Here is a 7,182-nt window from a genome sequence, read left to right on the forward strand (position 1 = left end):
TATGGCATTTTTATTATTTATTTTTTTTACTAGTAATGGCGGCAACCTGCGATTTTTATCGTGACTGCGACATTATGGCGGAAACATCAGACAATTTTGACACATTTTTGGAACCATTGGCATTAATACAGCAATCAGTGCCAATAAAAATGCATTGATTACTGTAATAATGTCACTGGCAGTGAAGGGGTTAACACTAGGGGGCGGTGAAGGGGTTAACTGTGTTCCCTGGGAGGTGATTCTAACCAAAGGGGGAGGGACTAACTACAGGAAGTGACAGATCGTGGTTCCTAGCTAATAGGAACACACGATTTGTCACTCCTGTCAGAAAAGAATAGGGAAGTGTGTGTTTACACACACTCATCCCTGTTCTGTGTCTCCTGGTCATGATCACTCGTGGCCGGCGGTCATTGCCACGAGCATCGGCACCCCTGTCTGCTATCCGGACCCCGCGAAATCAGGTACAGTAACGTAATTTCATGCAGGGGAGCCAACCTGCCGCAGTAAGGCTCGATTCACACCTATGCATGTTGCTTTTGAGCGTTTTTGGAGGGTTTTTTTTCATGCTTGGCACGTTTTTGAGCCGCGTTTTTGCCGCGTTTTTGCCGCGATTTGCGTTTTGCATTTTTTTTTTTTTTTTTTTTTCATTTTTTTTTACAGTCTTAAAAAAAAATTACAAAAAAAATAAAATAAAAAAAAAAACGGCAAAAACGCACCAAAAACGCATCAAAAACGCTGCAAAAACGGTGCACTTGCGTTTTTGATGCCTGTCCATTGAAAACCACTACATGCAAAACGCTGCTTTTTGCATGAAAAAAAGTCCCCGACCCTTTCCAAAAACGCAGAGATACAAAAAAGCATTGATGTGAACATGTTCCATAGGAACCCATGTTAAAAAATTCCCGTGCATTTCTGCAAAATGCAAAATGCATCAAAAAACGCGCTAGTGTGAATGGGGCCTAAAACTGCGGCGGCTGGTCCAGAAGCAGTTAGCCCCAGAACTTGTGTAATTAATATGCCTTCAGTTTTAAAGGGGTGAGATGGCAACCCTAGCCCACTGCAATTGCTTTGTCCACCCTAAGGCCCATACACAATAAGAAAATTGGAAGTAAAATTTTGTTCGACAAACGATCTGCCGATTTTCGGATCGCTAGTACAGTGCTTTCGACAGCCGATTCCAATTTTTCGTACAGTAAAAGCTGAATGTGCAGACTATAATTTTTTTGTTGGATGTGAACACAACGTCCGATTTTCATTTAATGGTAAGAGCAAGACTACGCATGCTCAGAAACTAAAGAATACATACAAAACTAGTCAACACATTACATCACTTCTGAAGTTGTATTCTGTCATATGAGAATTTTCGTATGGAGAGTAACCTCTTCACTTTCCATATGAGACTAGCATGAAATAAAAAACTGACGAACGGTCTTCTGAAAATCTGATCATGTGTACGAGGCTTAAGGCCCCTTTCACACTTGTGCGACTTGTGCATAGTCACATGACAAGTTGTACCCCATGATTTTCAATGAGTACCATTCATATCTGTGCGACTTGAAGTTGCAGTGACTTCAAAGTAGTATAAACAGAAAGGTCAGTGCTACTACCCATACACCGCATAGATAGCAAAGCTCCCAGTCGCTGGCTGAGTAGAGTAATGTAGAAAAAATGACCCGCACTCAAGTTGTTGCTCTTAAAATGTCTTCATTTTACTAAATAGCCACAGTGAACAAACGCAGATTAAGTCAGTGACGCATTTCAGCATATAAGGCCTTAGTCATAACCACTTCAAAGTAGTCTCTGCACTACTTTGGCCCAACTTTGATGCGACTTGAGGTCCATAGACCTCAAGATTACACAGGCATTGCTTCAAGTCACCTCAAAGTTGCACGACTTTCAGGTCACACGAGTGTGAAAGGGGTCTTACGTGAACGACTCACTTTCTTATGATAGGATTGCTGAAGCTTTCCACCCTGGTAGCTAGTTATTGATCTATGACATGTATGCTGCCATGGAGGCATCAGGGAAACATGAAAACCATCATTTTCTTCTTCTGGTACCCGTCCATGGCAGCATACTGAACCCACTCAGTTCAACCCTTCAGCAATCCTATCATAAGAAAGTGAGTCCTTCACCTAAGTCGTACAAAGCAATCCCACTAGCAGTGGTTTTCAACCTTTCTAGTGCCATGACCCCTTGCTAAATTTTCCCAAGTTGTGTGGACCCCAACAGTAAAATAATTTGTAGCGTGGGTTGTCAGCACCCAAGGCAAGACATGTAATTTGCGCCCCTAACCCATGGACATTTAGCGCTCCCTGAGTCCCTTCCACTCGTGCAGTATTAAAACCCCTTATGGTACATTTTAGGATGTACCATTCTCTCTTTGTTCTCCTTTCTTTCCCCTTTATCTCTCTCTCTATCCTAATTGTTTTTTTTTTTTTTTTTCCCCATCCTTGTCTCTAGCTGTCTTATTCTTTCTCTCCCGTTTTCTTTGTCCCCCCCCCCTCTTTTCCTCTCCCTTCCATGTTTTCTCTATTCTTATTCCTTCTCTTACTCCTTGGTGGAGGGGTGGGGGGAATGAGATGATTGGCGGTGCTGGCGGGGAGTTCTGATCAGGCAACTTGCTCTTGATCAAGGTCATCTGCTGATCTGAGAACTGTAGTGGGGACTTTTAATGGCAACTATAATCACAGGTAGTGTTACTCACTGTGTCTCCGACTTTGTGGTGTCTCGTAGCAGGGACACCTATGCCAAAATCAGGAGATAAGGTCTCCTCCAGCCCCTCCCACTTCCTCACCAGTCAGCTGACCTATAGTCTCTGCCCCCCAGCCATGCCATGAAATGAATGGGCATCTGCAAAGAGGCTGAGTGGGCGGGGGCTGGCTCCAGGAACAGCCCAGCTGGGCAGCCACAGGCTCCAGGGACAGCCCTGCTAGGTGGCCACAAAAAGCCTGGGAGAGTGGTGCAGGCATCAGGAACAGCCCAGGATTCGGTGACCCCTGGCAAATCATCATTCGACCCCCGAGGGGTTCCCAACCCCAGGTTGAGAATCACTGCACTATGGGATAGGCAAACTAACGCTAACACATGTATGCTGCCACGGATAGGCATCAGGAAAAGACAATTAAAGTACTTTCACACTGGGGCGGGGGGGCGTTAGCGGTAAAGCGCTGATCATTTTAGCGGCACTTTATCGCTGTAATAGCAGCGCATTTCGGATGCTAGCGGGGCGCTTTTCACCCCTGCTAGTGGCCGAATAAAGGGTTAGAAGCGCCCAAAAAGCGCCGCTGCCGAACCACTTTGCAGGCACTTTGGCAGTGGTGCCCATTGATTCCAATAGCAGGGTGCTGGAGGAGCGGTGTATACACCGCTCCCGCACTGCCCGAAAGATGCTGCTTGCAGGACTTTTTCTAACATCCTGCAAGCGCACCGCTCCAGTGTGAAAGCACTCAGGCTCTCACACTGGGGCTGCAGGGGAGGCGCTTTACTGGTGTTGTTTTTAGCCCAAAAGTGCCTGAAAAATGCCCCAGTGTGAAAGGGGTCTTACAGTAACTATGATACAATTTCCTGGGGTTTTCTTTTTATTTTGGATAGAATAATGCCTAGTACACACCAGTGGAGGCCCCTCCATTAGGGACGCATTGGCACCTTCCTCCTTATCCATGTGTCCGGCCCCCTGATCTACATACAGGGTGCCGGACCATGGATTCCAATGGGGGGGGGGGGTGTTTTGAAGCACGTGATTAGAGCCGGAGGCTCTAATAGGCTATAAAAAAGGGTGGGCTCGGGGCGCAGAGAACTGCGCTCCGAGCCCACCCAGTTGTGTGATAATAGCGAATTAATATTCGCTATTGCCACACTGATCCTCCTCCCAGCCAATCAGGAAGTGGGTCTTGAGACCCATTACCCGATTGGCTGAAAGGACAGGCAATCCAATTGGACGCCTAGGAGGAGGGAGGAGACACACGGCAAAAGCCGATGTGATGCAGAAGAGGACACGGGAGCCCCCGGAGCCCTGCCCGCCCTCAACCTATTGGGTAACTGCCGACTGACCTACCTAGAGCACGCAGGGGTGGTTGTTTGCCGCACCCCCCCAAAAAAAACACCGTCCGCCTCTTGTACCCACACAATCAGAAAATCAGATGAAAAATAGAGCTTTCAAAGGGATCGTACACAGCTTTCCAGAGAAAATCACAACAGTTCATGCAACATAATCTGAAGGGACAAACATGAACATTTTCATGTCTGATACCAGCATGAATGATTTTTGTTTAATCAGTACAATATTTGTCCGAAAAAAAGTCAGAACACCACGCATGCTTAGAACCAAAAGAATACATGAAATTATAATACAACACATTACTTCACTTCCCAAGTCGTACGATAATTTTCGTAACATATCATAAATTGACAAAAAAAAAAGTTAAAGTGGGAGTAAACTCCCATGTATCATTTTTACCTGTAGGTAAGCCTATAATAATGCAGCATACACACGGGCGGACTTTTCAACTGGACTGGTCCGACGGTCTATCCGACAGATTTTCAACGGACTTTCCAATTGAACGGACTCGCGCACACACGACCGGACTTTCCGGCAGAATAGGTCTGACGGTCTTCCCGACGGACTTTCGATGGCGTTACGGCGGACTTCCGAACAAAGGGACTTGCCCACACATGGACTAAAGTCCGTTCATTTTGAACGTGATGAGGTACGACGAGACTAGAAAAGGAAGTCAATCTCGCTGCTTTTATCGTCGAGATTAACACCTTGCGAGCCCCGTCGCAGAGCATACCAGGCCCTCAGGTCTGGTATGGATTTTAAGGGGAACCCCCTACGCCGAAAAAGCGGAGTGGGGGTCCCCCCAAAATCCATACCAGATCCTTATCCGAGCACGCAGCCCAGCCGGTCAGGAAAGGGGGTGGAGACGAGCGAGTGCCCTGTGGCCCCCCTACCCCAAAGCACCTTGTCCCCATGTTGATGAGGACAAGGGCCTCTTCCCGACAACCCTGGCCGTTGGTTGTCGGGGTCTGCGGGCGGGGGGCTTATCAGAATCCGGGAGCCCCCTTTATTAAGGGGACCCTCAGATCCCAGCCGTTTTTTAGGCGTAGGGGGTTTCCCTTAAAATCCATACCAGACCTAAGGGACATTGTCGCTTCTCTCTCGCGCTCGCTGCAATAGGAACAGGTGCTGTAGCTGCCCTTGCGTCGTATTTGGTCCGTCGGACCAGCATACAGATGAACAGGCTTCCCGATAGGAACTGGGTCCGGCGGAAAGATTTGAAACATGTTTCAAATCTAAAGTCTGTCGGATTTTTGACCGAAAAGGTCAGTTGGAAGTCCGATGAAGCCCACACACGGTCGGATTGTCCGACGGATTCGGTCAAAAAGTCCGCTCGTGTGTACAGGGCATAAGGCTTACTTGTAGGTACTGTAAATATCTCCTAAATGTGCACCGTTTAGGAGATATTTACTTTAGATGTAGCCGGTGACGTCACCAGCACATGCGCTCTGAAGGAACGGCATACTCGTGCCATAAACAGAGACTCCTGCACGCCTGCGTGGGAGTGATGTCATCGCTAGAGTGGCCAATCAGATAGCTGAAGCCCGCGAACACGGAAGGAAGACCGGGTGAAGATCGAAGCACCTTCAGCGGTGACAGTGTGACGCTGGAGAACTTCATTTTCGGATAAGTCTGTCATAATGTGCTAGTATGCAATGCATGCTAGCACATTATGACTTAAACTGCCCAGGGCCTTATTTTTTTATTTTTTGATGTGGTTTACTACCACTTTAAACACTTAAGGACCGCCCCACGTACATTTACTGCAGCAGGGCGGCTCTTAAGTGCAAAATTGCGTACCTGTACATGATTCTCATGCTAGGCTCTGGGCAGCGCGTGCGCTGCTGAAGCTGCGCCCCCGTGGTGATTGGACACAGCAGGAGCCAATCAGGGGTCCGGTGGCCACAATGGCCGCTGGCCACCCGCAATCGCTCACTGGAGAGACAGAAGGACAGCCTGCCCATGTAAACAAGATGTCTCCGCACCCTCCACACCAAACAACCTAACTCCTTTATACCTCATATACGGGACAGCTCTGGGAAAACTGTCTCATCACCTTCCGAGATGGGACAGGTGTTCCGGGACTTTTATCAATCCCTATATAATATACCTGCAGCGAGCTCCACTGATCCTCCCCTCACTACAGCGGAAACACAAGCCTTATACATCGAGCAAACTGCATTACCCACTCTAGATGGCGAGACGATAGAGGACCTTGAGGCCCCGATTTCGGAAGACGAGGTTGCCCGCGCCATTACTTCTACCCCATCTGGTAAAAGCCCGGGTCCTGATGGCTTTACTCCGAAATTCTATAAACAATTTGCTACCCTTCTTACTCCCTTCTTGACAAAAGTATTTAACTCCATCTCTGAACGATCAGTGTTCCCACCACAAACCTTAGAGGCACATATTACCCTCATCCCCAAACCAGACAAAGACCTGAATGTTTGTGCTAATTACCGACCTATTTCGCTAATAGGAGTAGATCTAAAGGTGTACGCAAAAATTTTAGCTAATAGGTTGCAACCATTGTTACCCCGTTTAATACACCTAGATCAGGTTGGCTTTGTGAGTGGAAGGGAGGCGCGTGACAACACCCTAAAAACACTCCTCATTGCTGATTATGCTCGGGCCCACAATATCCCATTGTGCCTTCTCACAGTCGATGCGGAAAAAGCCTTCGACCGTGTCGACTGGCAATTTCTCCACTTATCATTACAACAACTAGGTCTAGGCCAAAACATGATCTCCAGAATAATGTCCCTCTACACATCTCCTTCCGCTAGGATTAGACTAAACGGCTCCCTATCCCCTAAGTTTACTATACACAACGGAACGCGGCAGGGGTGCCCCTTGTCCCCCATTCTTTATGTAATTGTCATGGAACACCTAGCCATTGCCCTTAGAAACAATCCGGCCATACATGGCGTTAGAGTAGGCCCACTACACACTAAAATTGCCCTATTTGCTGATGATCTACTCATATTTGTAACCCAACCACAAATTTCTCTACCCTCCATTATGCAGGAGTTTCAGAGGTATGGAGAGGTTAGTAATTTTAAAGTTAATCTAAATAAGTCAGAAATCCTCAACATTTCACTCCCAACAGCGGTTCTACAACA

Source organism: Aquarana catesbeiana, linkage group LG03, assembly GCF_042186555.1.
Source record: "Aquarana catesbeiana isolate 2022-GZ linkage group LG03, ASM4218655v1, whole genome shotgun sequence".
Classification (NCBI taxonomy): Eukaryota; Metazoa; Chordata; class Amphibia; order Anura; family Ranidae; genus Aquarana; species Aquarana catesbeiana.